This window comes from Cornus florida, unplaced genomic scaffold (assembly GCF_030987335.1).
Source record: "Cornus florida cultivar Cherokee Brave unplaced genomic scaffold, ASM3098733v1 CherokeeBrave_3.0.0_Hap2_Chr10, whole genome shotgun sequence".
Lineage (NCBI taxonomy): Eukaryota > Viridiplantae > Streptophyta > Magnoliopsida > Cornales > Cornaceae > Cornus > Cornus florida.
The window spans coordinates 3,049,537-3,065,607 of NW_026775580.1; positions in this window are offsets into that span (position 1 = coordinate 3,049,537).

Genomic DNA, 16,071 nt, shown 5'->3' on the forward strand with positions numbered 1-16,071 from the left:
AGCGGTGCCTATGACATTATTGTCAGAGTTTTGGATTGGCTAGAATGGTTCGGCAGGACATTTTGGACCATATCGCAACTCTCACAGAATGCCTAGTTCCCGTGATGCTTTTGGTAATGACCATCTTGACATTGATTTCATTTGTATTGATAGGTTTCATTGGTAAGCTTGTTGGAGGCAAGTGATGAATTAGGGCTTTATACTGTCATGCTACTATACAGGTTGTGTGTGGGCGAGTGCTAGTTGCCGTTGATGCTACCTTTCATTACCTAGCTAGTAATGCGAGTGTAGGCGGGCACTTGATACTGTCGATGCTACCGCACCTTGAGTACATTGTGGAAGGGTTCTAGTCACTGTTCGTACCACCATGTTGCTTCTGGTTGTGTTCCTTGTTTTGATGTGTAGTTGCCTTAATCTCTTTTAGGTGGTCGACATTGGGTTAGTATATCAATTCGTTAGAGAGGTGTCTCACGCTTCGTGGTTTCGTGTCTTTTTGTTAATCTTAAGACCTTTGGAGTTGTCCTTGGGTACTTTATGATCTATTCCTTAGTGTGACCTTGTATAATGTCCTTCTTTGGTTCTTCTGTAAATATTCCTGATTTTGGGTACAAAATCTTTGTAAGGAGGCTGGGTCATAATGACTCGGTCACTTCCTTCATTTCCTTTTTCCTCAGAATTTCACAGATGAATATTTTTTTGTTGAAATTTCTTTTCTTAGTTTAGTTTCTTGTCATTTAGTGTCGTCTCAAATGATTTAAAATGATTTCTGAGACTCTTTCCTTTGAATTGACAACTTCCTTTAAGGACCGAGTCATTTCCACATTTTTGTCCTTTTCCCTATTTTGTCTTTTCTCCATTTGTCACTTTGTTGACATAACCTCACTTTTTGTGTTCGGAATTGGTTTTTGACTTCATGTATCTTCATTCTAAGTGGTTTCCATGAAATACGTATCTTTCCTTTTGTCGAAAAGCTCTCTGGTTACTCCCGGTATCCAAAGGAGCATGGATGCATAGTTCTTCAGAAATATTTTTGGTTCTTGGGGTGTTTTCTGTAAATATCTATTGAAGATATTTTATTTCAGGGGTTTTTAAGAAAATATTTTTGTAAGATATTTTCATTTTGGGTCATTAGTGCAGTTTTTACTTTTTGGAGGGGCCTTGTGTAATTAATAAAAGTTATTGCAAAAATGCCTCGTTTTGAGCCTGGATCCTTGTACGAGATTCATTTACACTTTTCGTCGAGTCGTGTACTCTTAAAAATGCCTTCTGGTCGTTTTCCCCCAATTTCAAGGTTTTTGTCCCCGGTTGCCGCCAAACTTGTTCGGGGAATATCTCTCTGCTCGGGACTCAGTTTTTGATGCCATTTTTTTTGTTGTTCATATTTTCTCATTTTGGTTCTTTTTTGTTCATGGAGTTTTGTCATTTGAGCGCGTTTGCTCAAATTCCACTTTTCCTGACCCGACGGGGCCCTTTCAGGGCACTTTTAGGGTTTTCCTATAAAAGGGGGGTGAAACATTTCATTTTTGACCTTCTCCTCTCTTCATGCAAGACCAGCAGCTCTCATGGCTACCCAAGGGGGGCTGCCACCCTTCTTCTCTCAATTAAAACTCCTTTCCTTTGTTAAAAAGTTATAGTGCCTTCGCGTTTTGTGTTTGTCTTGATGACGCGCATCTTTCCCCCTTATTAGAACCGTTCTTTGGCTAAATTTTGAGTCCGGGTTTGAGGTCAACTTAAGATTTTGGTAGGTCCTCTTTGGAGTTTAATGTTTACCGTGTTGCCCCGACAAAACCCCGAAGTATCATCGGATTCAGAGCGGTTTTATTTTGGTGGTTTTTGAGATATTTATCTCAAATTGAGGTAGGAGATGTCTTTGGTTTATAGTAATGTTGTATTGATTGTTATATAAGCATACACAACTTGTAAGCATGCCTTTGTTCGAGTTTTAGAATTTAATTTAATTATTTTCTATGTTTAAGCTTTAATTCTCATAAAGGTGTGTACCTTAGAATTAAATTGTGGCATGCTAATAAATTAGGCCTTGTCACGGCCCTGCTTTTTCAAGCTAGTGCGTCCTGTGATGAACCAAAAATTGACCCAATAACGGATCCAAATGCGGAAGCAAAAATAGAAAACAAGACTCTAAGAAGTCGGAGAGACCTTCCATGAGGTCGTGGAACTCAATGAGAATTGATACGGAAGCAAAAGATCGAAAATATGATAAATAAGCCCCCAGGGGTAAAATAGTCATTTTTGAAAATTATGGACTCGGGTGCCATCGAGCACATCGCTGGAAGGAGAACTAATCAAGATGGACGCAAGAATCGCATGATTTAGAGTCCGGACGAAGGAGAAACGACATGACGAAGAAAAACGGGCACTTAAAGCAAAAAGGGTAAATTGGTAATTATCTAAGAAGATCCAGTACAACCGAGCACACCGTTGGAAAGACAGTGAAAAATTAGTCAAGTTCAAGAAAAAGTTCACTCGATTTGGAGTCCGGACGAGGGAGAAACGAGGGTTTGAAATTGAGACGTCGCGGCGGCCTGATAAAGGCCATGGCATGCCCGGCGCCCATGCGCGAGCCCACTAGCGCCCATGCCGGCGCCCAACGGCATGCACATGATGATAGCAAGAAGAAAAAATTGAGTGTCCAGAACTGAGGCTTGAAACGGAGGTCGAAACGAGTTTTTCTGGAAAAGCACGAAGAAGAAACCACTGCCTAAAATCGAGTTTTCTACCCGATAGCGTGGACGGAAACGAAAAAAAATTCACTGTGAAATCCCCAAAATGCCCCTAGATTAGAACTGGACAAGAGGCAAAAAGCTGCTACAGGATCTGAGAGCAGAAACGGGCTAGAAGATGAATTTTTCTGGAAAAACACAAAAAAGAAATCCGTCCCAAAATCAAATTTTCTACCTAAAATCATGAGAGAAAATGAAAAAAAACTTGCTACAAAATAGCCAAAACGTCCTCCCAAGAAATCTGGTCAAGAGAGCTAAAAAGCTGCAAAAATGAAAACTGGAAGCTGAAACTTCACGAGGGATTTCCGGTACTAAGACAACATTTTCTAGAAAAACACGAAGAAGAAACCCCCCCTAAAATCATGTTTTCTAAGTGACCAAGTGAAGACCAGAATTTATTTTCTGAAGGAAAACCCCAAAAGGCCCTAAAATTAGATTATGCAAGAAAATTTTAAAATGAGTCCATAGGAGGCTCAAATCACTAAGGAAAGGGTTTTTCTTGAAAACGATCATGCACACAAACATAAATGATGATTTTGAATGCCCGGGAATGGTCCGTGGCTCCCAGAAATGGCCAAGTCAAAATTCGACCCCCCGACAGCCAAAAAGGTGAAAATGAACTAGAAATGGAAAAACCAAAATTAGGAAATGGTTTCAAATGACCGTTTGGCCCTTGGCCCCACTTCATACAAGATGAATGAGACCTAGTGGAGGTGCCAGAACACACTTTACACCACTCGATTTGAAAATGAACCCTTAAAGGCTCGGTTTCTACTATTTTAGCCCAAAAATACAATATATGAACTAAAATGCAAAAATGAAAACTAAATGGTGTTGGCCCTTGGCCACACCTCATATATATTAAATGAATGCTAGATAATAAATTTCATACATAAAGCACACTCCGGTGCAAAATAACATACTAAAATGCATGTTTTTTCACATATTCTCATTAAAGGCAAAATACAACGATTATGAATAAACATGGACTTCAAATGAAATTTGACCCTTGGCCTTATATCATATACATAAAATGAGAATCAAAAAGTGTGCGTAGGCACACATTACAAGTTTAGAATCAAATATACACATTTGACGAATAAGGCTACAGATGGCATTTCAAGCCAACCTTTACAAGAATGGAACCTTCAAGTCAACAAATCATCCGTGCATAATGAGAATCTCAACCTTGATTCCTGTACCTGAAATATGCCCCAGTAACTTTGGGGTGAGTAGCATAAAGCTACTTGTAGGAAATAAGCATGCATCGATCTAGCATTTTATAATTTTGTCACCTTAAGGTGAAACATGTCAAAGGGGCTCATGCCACCTAACGTCTATGTCAAGATGAGACTCAGGGAGCATCCTAAGCTATGATGACCCTGGTTTTTAGGCCAGCGTGTCCTGTGATGAACCGTAAGGATGATCCGATAACAGATCCGAATGCGGAAGTGAAAACAAAAAACAAGACTCTAAGAAGTCAAAGTGACCTTCTATGAGGTCATGGAACTCAAAAAGAACTGATGCGGAAGCAAAAGATCGAAACTATGACAAATAAGCCCCCAGGGGCAAAATAGTCATTTCTGAAAACTGTAGATTCGGGTGCCACCGAGCACACCGCTGGAAGGACAACGAAAAACTAATCAAGATGGACTCAAGAATCGCATGATTCGGAGTCCGAACGAAGAAGAAACGGCATGACGAAGAAAAACGAGCACTTAAAGCAAAAAGGGTAAACTGGTAATTATCCAGGAAGAACCGGGTGCAACCGAGCACACTGTTGGAAAGACAGCGAAAAATTAGTCAAGTTAAAAAAAAAAATTCACTTGAATCGGAGTCCGGACGAAGGAGAAAAGCCCAAAAGAAGAATTGACGTCGCGGCGGCCCGACGAGGGGCCATAGCGCACACGGCGCCCGTGTGCGAGACCACCGGCGTGCACGCCGGCGCCCAAAGGCATGGCTGGTGGCAGCCCTTGGATGTTGCTACATTTTTTTTGATCTGCCCAGAATTGAGGCTTGAAACGTAGGTCAAGACGAGTTTTTCTGGAAAAACACAAAGAAGAAACCCCCCCTAAAATTGAGTTTGCTACCTGAAAGGGTGGACGGAATCGAAAAAAACTCACTGTGAAATCCCCAAAATGCCCCTAGATCAGAACTGAACAAGAGGGTCATAAAGCTGCTAAATCAAAACTGGAAGCTGAAACTTCACGAGGGATTTCCTGTACCAAGACGACATTTTCTGGAAAAACACGAAGAAGAAACCCCCCCTAAAATCATGTTTTCTATTCAACCATGTCAAAAGAAGAAAATAAAACGGATGTGAAAGGTCCATAATGCCCCTAGATCAGAATATGCAAAAAAAATGCGAAATGAATTCACGAGAGGCTCAAAACACAAACGATGAGGTTTTGCCCAGAAACGACTATGCACACAAACGTAACTTACCTATTTAGACGCGCTACAATGGTCCATGGCTTAAAAATATAGCCGATGCAAAATCCGACCCCCCAACGGGAAAAAAGGCAAAAATGGAACTTGGAATGAAAACTCGAAATCCAAAAATACAAAATGGGATCAAATGACCGTTTGGCCCTTGGTCACACTTCAAACATGATTAATAAGACCCTATGAAAGAATGAAAATGGAATTCCCACACCCGATGCAACCGTGGTGAAGCAATGACTTGCAATTTTTTAAGTTTTTCATAACATTTCATGAAGTTAAAAAGTTGCATAAAATACAATTTACATGTCATTGGCCTCCGGCCTCATCTCATACATATCAAATACATTGAAAGGAGTGTACTTAAGTACACATTACATACATAGAATCAAACATACATATTTTGACATATAAGTCTACAAAATGACATTTCATGCTAACATTTGCATGAAATGGAAACTTGAAAGCTACTCGACATCCAAGGAATGCTAGGCTTCACGAACCAAGTCTTCGTACCTGAAATATGCTCCAATATCGTAGGGGTGAGTAACATAAAGCTACTCGTAGGAGATGAGCATGCATTGACCTAGCATTTTACAAATTTATCACCTTAAGGTGAAACATGTTAAAGGGGCTCATGCCACCTAATGTCTATGTCCAAGTGAGACTCGGGGAGCATCCTAAGCTACCTTAGAGTCTAAGCAACAAGATATAAGTTCTTAAAGGTATTAACTTGCAATCTCGAATACAGAAACAACTAAAGTGATCATGTCACTTAACGTCTATGTTCTAAATAAGTCTAAAGAATCATCCTAGGCCATGCTGAACAATCAAACCGCAATTTACAACTTTAATGCAATCTAACCACATAAAAGCATATTATACAAGGCAACAAAATACAATTTCTCAAAGCTATCAGCTTGAAATCTAAAGCACGAAAACAACATAAGTGGGTCATGCCACCTAACGTCTAAGTTATAAATGAATCAATAGGATCAATCCTAAGCTTTATTAGAACGTCAAAACACGATTTTCAATATCAGTGCAACTTAACCAACATTGGAACTTCCAATACAACGCATAAAGCACAATTTCGCAAAGTTAACATCCTGTAACTTAAAATGGAATGACAAATAAGAAACAACAAGTTACAACATCATCTAGTTATCAACTTGAAAATGAAATGCGAAATCAAACAAAGTGGATACTCGGACGTCACGCCGGATCAGACCGACAACATAGTTACTTTAAGGTTACTAGCCTATGGGTAACCTCCCTATGTGCGCACTAGACCATGTAGAGGGACTATCCCCCGTACTAGAACCACGTCCTATCCATAGTCAAACAACGACATCCCCAAGTTTCCAAAATCAACAAGTTGTGCAACAATGTATATATCAACAGGAATATGCAAGATAATCAACTATCTACCAAGCACAACCAAATTTGGAAACCTATACAATACATGCTCTAAATCCACAACTAATATGATATGATGAATGTCGAATCTTCAGTGTGCGATTCGTTACACGCTATGCATGAAAGATGTTAAACACGAAGTGTGCAAATCATTACACAAGGCAACAATATATTCAATAAGGAAAATATATTCTCATGAATACAAACATAGCAACTATGTTATCCAATGTTCAAAACATAACCAAATGAATATACAACAAGTCCAAGTCCATGATTTGAATATAAAAACCACTTCTAAAACACAACTAGATCATGGAGCAAATTGATCGAATTTAAATAGATAAACATAATTAAATTCTCTAGATTCCGATTCAATTCCAAATAACCTCAATTTAATACATGTTAAAGGACATGGCATGGTCATCACCTATATCCATTCTAAAACTCAATTAGGTTGTTGGAATAACAAAGTAGAACTTTAATTAAATCATGCTAATTTAATTACCAAGATTCTAAAACAACTTCTAATAGTCCCAAATTAATATATACTAGTAAGCAAGTCATGACCAATACAAATATCAAGTTAAAACCTTAATTAAGCTAATGAGACCACAAAATAGATTTTAATTAATTCTTTTAATTAAAATTTCTAGATTTTTAAACTTAACCAAATGCTCTCAATTTAACATATCTTAGAGAATATGCCAAGGACTAATGTAATATCACATTACAAGTTTATTTCATTCAATTTAAGACCATATGACTTAACCTTTCACTAAAGTTAAATATAAATTAAAAGTTGCAATTCTCATGCAATTAATCCCAATTTAATATATGTGAACAACTATACCTAAGCTTAATTTTCTAGCATACCACAATACAATCCCAAGTTGTATATCACCATGAGGATTAAATCTTAAACATGGAATTTAATTAAATAAAAGGTTTCAAAACCTAACCGAATATTCTAAATCAAATATATGTGAAACTATATGGCATGTAAATCAAGAATATCAAGTCGGAATTTAAATAGAGTGAATAGTGCACTCGAGGCAAATTAATTAATAATTACTAATTTTCAAAACACCTCCAATCACTTTCAAATTCAACAATGTTGGAGAGCATGCTAAGGCCTAATTTAATATGCTAACACATATTGATTTTAAGCTAGTTAAGGCCATGTAAATTAATCTTTCACCTAAAATAAATATTAAATAAAATCTTTAATACTTATTCAAATGTTCCAATTTTAATACACGACAATGAGCATATCAAGGGGCGATATAAAATCATGCTACATGTTTAAACCAAGTTATGAGCAACCGGAAAAATAAGATCCCGTACAAGAAAAATAAATAATAAAATCTCTAGATTTTATATTTAATCATGCAAACAAGTAGTATAAGCATCACAAGCATGCTATATAACAAGAATTTAAACCTAAAACATCCCCTACCTCAATTTGAGATGAAAATCTCAAATGCCATCAAAATGGAACGGCTCCGAATCCGACGAAACTACTAGGTTTTGTCGGGGACAACGCCGTGAACATAACCCCCATGAAAGCCTCATCAAAATCATAACTTGACCTCAAAACTAAACTCAAGAAATGGTCAAAACTGAATTCTAATAAGGGGGAAAGGTAGAGCACGGCGAGGGGAACAATAAACGTTAAGGCCGAAGACTTTCCATCAAGGAAAAGTGAACCAAAAGAGGAGAGAGAAGATGGCAGCACCTCTTGGGCTGCCATGGGAGCTCCAGGTCGTGCATGAAGAGGGGAGAAGATGAAAAATGAAATATCTCACCCCCCTTTTATAGAAATCTCAAAAAGTGCCCCGAACGGGCCCCGCCGGGTCCGAAAAAGTAAAATTTGAGCATACGCGCTCAAATGGCAAAACTTTGTGAACGAAAAAGATTTAAAATGATAAAATATGAACAACAGAAGAAACGGTATCAAAAACTGAGTCCCGAGCAGAAAGTTATGCCCAAAATAAGTTTGGCGAAAACTAGGGCCAGAAACCCTGAAACTGGAAAACATCGATCAGGAGGAAATTCCAAGAGTACACAACTCAACGAAATGTGAAAATGAATCCCGTACGAGGATCCAGGCTCAAAACAAGATATTTTGTAACAACTTTCATTAATTGCACAATGGCCCCTCCAAAAAGTGAAAACTACACTTATGGCCAATAATGAAAATATCTTCCAAAAATATTTTCTTAAAAACCCCTGAAATAAAATATCTTCAAAAGACATTTACGAAAAACACCCTAAGAAAAGAAAATAATTTCAAAGAACTTTGCATCCATGCCCTTATGGACACCGGGAGCAACCAGAGTACTTTCTTGCAAAAGTAAAGATACGTATTTCGTGGAAACCACTCAAGATGAAGGCACGTGAAGTCAAAAACCAACTCCGAGCATGAGAAGTTAGGTTGTGCCAAAAATGTGACAAATGGGGAAAAGACAGAATAGGGAAAAAGACGAAATAGGGAAAAGGACGAAAGACGCATAGTGTCCGAAAAGTGAAAATGCAGAAATGACTCGGTCCTCAAAGGAAGTTGTCAATCCATGAAAAATAGTCTCAGGAACCAATTCCGAGTACTCGAGATGACACTAAGCGACACGAAACAGAGCTCAAAAAAGAAAATTAAACGAAAAAAATTCATTCGTAAAATTTCAGGAAAAAGGAAAGGAAGGCAAATGACCGAGTCGTTACATAAGCTACCCTAGATCATTTCTAGCATAAATCACATCATCCATGCAATTCAAACAACATAGAAGCACACTATACAAAGCAACATGATATAGATTCTCAAAGTCATCAACTTGAAATCTAATATACAAAAACGACAAAGGTAGGTCATGCCGCCTAACGTCTATGTTCCAAATGAATCTATAGGATCATTCCTAAGTCACATTTGAACAATAAAACATAAATCACAATATCTATGCAATTTAACTAACATAGAAGCATGCTATACAAAGTAACAGGATATAGATTCTCAAAGTTATCAACTTGAAATCTAAAAGTGCGAAATCAACTAAATATAGCAATTTAGTATAATTAGAATTTCTAATACCACATATCAAGACATAAATTCTCTAGGTTATCAACTAGAAATCTAAAAGTGCGAAATTAAATAGTGGAATACTTGGACATCTAAGCTCAGAATTCTGCCAAGACCTCAACGGCTATTACAGGCACTAACCACTAGTAATACCACCCCTACTGTGCACTATCTTGACGGGGAGAACTCATACCTCCCGCACTAGAGCCAAACTCTAGCCATATCGTACTAATAATGTCCTAAGTGACTCCAAAATAAATAAGTTTACAACTTATATATGAAATATATATAAAGCACGACACTACATTCCATGCATAAGTAGGTTGTAACCACACAGCTCATGCTCTAAATCCACAACTACTATAGGATGACAAATGTCGAATCTTCAGAGCGCGATTCGTTACGTGCTATAATAACATCACATGTCGAATCTTCAGTGTGCGATTCGTTACACGCTATAACAATATATTCAATATTGAAAACATAAACTGAAGAATCTAATACAAGTCTAAAATCATGATTTAAATATACTTCCAATGCCAAATTCATGATCAAATCAATAATGCAATAGAAACAGAAATTAATCAAGTAAATTAATTAATTTCTCTAAGTTTCAAATCTCAACTAAATGGTCCATAATTAACACATGTTAAACAACATAGCATGGTCATTGCATATACCAATTCAAAAACTTAATTAGGCCATTAAAACAATAAGATGGAATTTAATTAAACCATAATAGTCAAATCCCTAAATTCTAAAACAACATCAAATGATCCCAAATTAACATATGCTAGTATACAAGCCCTAGTTATCACAAATATCAAGTTAAAAACTTAATTAAATCAATGGACCTTTAAAATAGATTTTAATTAATCATTTTAATTAAAATCTCTAGATTTTCATACTCATCCAAATGCTCTAAAATTAAAGTATGTTAAAGAACATGCCAAGACTTAATTTAATAGCCTATCACAAGTTAATTCCATGCAAGGTACGTCCATGATAATTAAACTTTCACAAAAGATAATTATTAAATAATAAGTGCAATTCTTTATCAAATACTTCCAATTTAATATATGTTAACAAACATACCAAAGCCTAATTTACTAGCATACCACAATTTAATTCTAAGTTGAATATCATCATGAGAATTAAATTTTAAACATAGAAAATAATTAAATTAAATTCTAGATTATGAACAAAAGTATGCATACAAGTTGTATAATCATTGAAAACATTCAATACAACACATATATAATCCTAAAACATCCCCTACCTCAATTTGAGATGAAAATCTCAAAAGCCACTAAAATGAAACGGCTTCGAATCCGACAATACTTCGGGGTTTTGTCGGGGACAATGCCGTGAACATTAAACTCCAAAGAGGACCTACCAAATCCTAACTTGACCTCAAACTCGAACTCAAAATTTGGCCAAAAGTGGGTTCCAATAAGGGTGAAAGAAGCGCGTAGTCAAGATAAATACAAAACGCGAAGGCACTATGACTTTATAACAAAGGGGAGGAGGTTTAAATGAGAGGATAAGGGTGGCAGCCCCCCTTGGGCTACCATGGCAGATTCAGGTCGTGCATAAAGAGGGGAGAAGATGACTTTTTGACTTTAAGTCCCCCTATTTATAGAAAATTTCAAAAAGTGCCCCGAAGGGGCCCCGTCTGGTCCGGAAAAGTAAAATTTGAGCAGACACGCTCAAAAGGCAAAACAACTCCATGAACAAAAAAGATTTAAAATGAGAAAATATGAGTAACAGAAGAAACAGCGTCAAAAACTAAGTCTCGAGCAGAGAGATATGCCTCGAACAAGTTCGGCGGCAATTAGGGCCAGAAACTCTAAAACAGGAGAAAAGCGATCAGAAAGAAATTCTAAGAGTACATGTGACGGCCCAAGTTTTGTAAACCCGGTGCGTCAGTGATGACCCAAAGATGACCTGATAATGGATCCGAAATGCGGAAGCGAAAGGTGAAACAACGGTCTCTAGAGATACAATGCATCTCTAAGACACCAATGTAACCCTCAATGAGGTTAAGGCACCCAAAGGAAACAAGTGCAGAAGTGTCGTTTCAAAAATGGACAAAAAGAACCTAGGGGCAAAATGGTCATTTTTTAAAAAGAGGATTCAGGTGCTATCGAGCACACCACTAGAAAGACAATGACAAATTAGTCATGTTCAAAAAAAAGTTTACTCAATTTGGAGTCCGGACGGGGGAGAAAGGTCAAAAACAAAAATGATGTCGTGGCAGCCCGACGAGGACAACCCACCACTGCTACAACTGAGAGTAAAAACGGGCATCTAAACGTACTTTTTTGGAAAAACTCAAAGAAGAAACACCCCTAAAATCAAGTTTCCTACCCTAATTTCTAACAGAAACAAAAAAAAAATGTATTGTAAAATGCCCAGAATGCCCCCAAGAAAATCAGGTCTAGAGGAAGAAAACTAATCCGAGCTACTGCCCAAGTTCTGGAAATAGGGCTTCGGGAGGTTTTTAAATTTCCTAAATTGAAATGCAATCTTAAAATGCACCCACAAGACCTCCAGAAGTTTCAGATCGGTCGTGACGATTTTCAAAAAAAAGTCGATGAATAATACCAACTATATTTGTACTAAAAATTTGCAAAACCTGGCAGCAAGGATTTTTTGGAAAAATATTGATTTTTTAGGGCCAAGATGATATTTTATGGAAAAACACAAAGAAGAAACCCCACTCAAAATTGAGTCTTCTACGTCACACGTAAGAAAAATGAAAAAAAAAATGCATTGTGAAATACCCAAAATGCCCCTGGAACAGAATAGGGTAAAACTCCCTAAAAATGCTACTTAGAGTTTTTGTTTCATCAAAGAAGGTAATGTTTGCCAAAGTGAGCATGCAAGTGTATGTAATATGATAAAGTAGACGTGCTACAATGGCCTATGGCCTCATTACAATACATTTACAACATTTGACATGTCAAACCTCCAAGTTAGAAAAATTACATTTCATAGACAAATCATGAACATGCTAACACTTGCATGTGAACAAGAATGCTTCTAAAAAAGATCAACTCAGCAAATCACCTAAGCAATTGCAATCTCCAATCTTGCATCCTGTACTTGAAATATGCCCTACTATCGTAGGGGTGAGTAACATAAATCTACTCGTAGGAAATGAGCATGCATCGATCTACGTTTTACAAGTGTACATGATTTAATCATTGTGGTTCATCCCACCTAACGTCTATGTCAAAGGCGAGACTCTGGGAGCATCCTAGCTACCTAAGATCATTTCTAGCATAAAACACATCCTTTATGCAATTTCAACAACACAAGAGCATGTTACACATAGCAACAAAATATAACATACTTACACAAAGCAACTAGTTAGAAACATGCTTACACAAAGCAACCAGATAGAAGCATGCTTACAGAAAGCAACTAGATATAGATTCTGAAAGTTATCAACTTGAAATCTAAATTCTAAATCAACTAAATATAGTAATTTAGTATGGATGTACTTAACAACATCAAATCGCCAATAGCTAAAACCATAGTCACAATATAAACATGATTGATAACTTGGAATTAAATGCGAAAACAAATAGTGGAAGACTTGGACATCACGTCTCGGACTAAACCAAGAACAACTTGGTTATTCTGGGCATTAACCCACTGGGAAGACCACCCTAGTGCACACTATCTCAATTGGAGAGAACTCATACCGCCCGCACTAAAGCCAAACTTTAGCCATATCACAGTAACAATGTCCCAAGACTCCAAAATAATCAAATAAGTTCACAACTTATACGTAATTTATATAATGCACTAAGTCACCTTCCATGCACAAGTAGATTGTATCCACACAACACATACTCTAGATCCACAAGTACTACAGGATGACAATGTCGAATCTTCAAAGTGCGATTTGTTACACGCTATAACAATATAATCCAATATTGAAAACATAAACTCATAAATTCATTATAAGTCAAAAGTCATGCTTTAAACATACTATCAATGTCAAATACATGAGTTAATCAATAATACCATAGAAACGGAATTTAATCTATAAACTAATTAAATTTCCTACGTTTTAAATCTCAATCAAATGGCCTCCAATTAATACATGATAAATAATATAGCATGGTCATTACACACACCACATCAAAACTTGATTAGGCCATAAGAACAATAAAGTGAAATTTAATTAAATCATGATAATCAAATCCCTAACTTCTAAAACAACATCAAATGATTCCAAATTAACATATGGTAGAACATAAGTCATAGTTATCACAAATATCAAGTTAAACACTTAATTAGGCTAATGGAACCCTTAATTAGATTTTAATTAATCATTTTAATTAAAATCTCTAGATTTTCATACTTGTCCAAATGCTCTCAAATTAAAGTATGTTAAACAACATGCCAAGACATAATTTAAAGGCATATCACAAGTCAATTTTATGCTAGGTACGGCCATGGGATTTAATCTTTCACAAAAGATAAATATTAAATAAAATATGCAATTCTTATTCAATCAATACCAATTTAATATATGTTAACAAACATATTAAAACATGATTTTCTAGCATGCCACAATTCAAATCAAAGTTATATATCATCATGAATTTTAAATCTTATACAAAGAAATAAAAATTACTAACTTTCTATATTTTATACAAGGCATACATATAAGTTGTATAATCATGCGAAACACTCAATACAACACACACAAAAGCCTAGAACATCCCCTACCTCAATTTGAGATAAAAATCTCAAAAGCCACCAAATGGAAACCGCTCCAAAACAGACGAAACTTCTAGGTTTTGTCGGGGACTACACCGTGCACATAACCCCCATGAAAGCCCCATCAAAATCATAACTTGACCTCAAAACCAAACTCAAGAGATGGTCAAAACTGAATTTTAATAAGGGGGAAAGGTAGAGTACGGCGAGGGGAACAACAAACGTTAAGGCCGAAGACTTTCCATCAAGGAAAAGTGAACCAAAAGAGGAGAGAGAAGATGGTAGCCCAAGGTCAAGGAAAAGTGAACCAAAAGAGGAGAGAGAAGATGGCAGCACCCCTTGGGCTGCCATGGGATCTCCAGGTCGTGCATGAAGAGGGGAGAAGATGAAAAATGGAATATCTCACCCCACTTTTATAGAAATCTCAAAAAGTGCCCCGAACGGCCCCGCCGGGTCTGAAAAAGTAAAATTTGAGCAGACGTGATTAAATGGCAAAACTTTGTGAACAAAAAAGATTAAAAATGATAAAATATGAATAAAGAAGAAACGGCATCAAAAACTGAGTCCCGAGCAGAAAGTTATGCCCAAAACAAGTTTGGCGCAAACTTGGGCCAAAAACCCTAAAACTGGAAAACATCGGCCAGGTGGAAATTCCAAGAGTACACAACTAGACGAAATGTGAAAATGAATCCCGTATGAGGATCTAGGCTCAAAACAAGACATTTTGCAATAACTTTCATTAATTGCACAATGGCCCCTCCAAAAAGTCTAAACTGCACTTATGGCCCAGAATGAAAATATCTTCCAAAAATATTTTCTTAAAAATCCCTGAAATAAAATATCTTCAAAAGATATTTATGAAAAACACCCCAAGAAAAGAAAATAATTTCAAAGAACTTTGCATCCATGCCTCTATGGACACCGAGAGCAACCAGAGTACTTTCTTGCAAAAGTAAAGATACGTATTTCGTGGAAAACACTCAAGATGGAGATACATGAAGTCAAAAACCTACTCCAAACACAAGAAGTGTGGTTACGTCAACAAAGTGTAAAAAGGGGAAAAGACAAAATAGGGAAAAGGACGAAATAGTGAAAATGACAAAAAGTGAATAGTGTCAAAAAACGAAAAATGCGGAAACGACTCGGTCCTCAAAGGAAGTTGTCAATCCACAGAAAAGAGGCTCAGAAATCACTCCAGAGCACTCGAGATGACATTAAGCGAAGAGGAACTGAACTCCGAAAGGAAAGACAACGGAAAAAAAATATCCGTGAAAATCCGGGTCGTTACAACCTTCCCACCTTAAAGGGATTTCGTCCCCAAAATCCAGCCCCAACCAAAACAAAAAGGTGAAACCAGGATAACTACGGAGTACATCTCCGAGTATCCCACTCAACGTGATGCAAAAGCAATCCCAAAGCTGAAAGACAACGCACAAACCAATGTCATTCGCACCCATGTGCTAATGACAGGACAACCTCTCAAAAGGAAAGTGACTAAATAGCCACCCAACAAGTCGGAACTCACACACAAAACCCAAGGTGAGACAAAGGAATGGAAGACAACAACCGTAAACATCCCACTAGATGAACCATCATACCGATCCAAAAAAGACCACCAAAAGATCTCCAAGATAACCACGTATCATATTAGGGTACCGA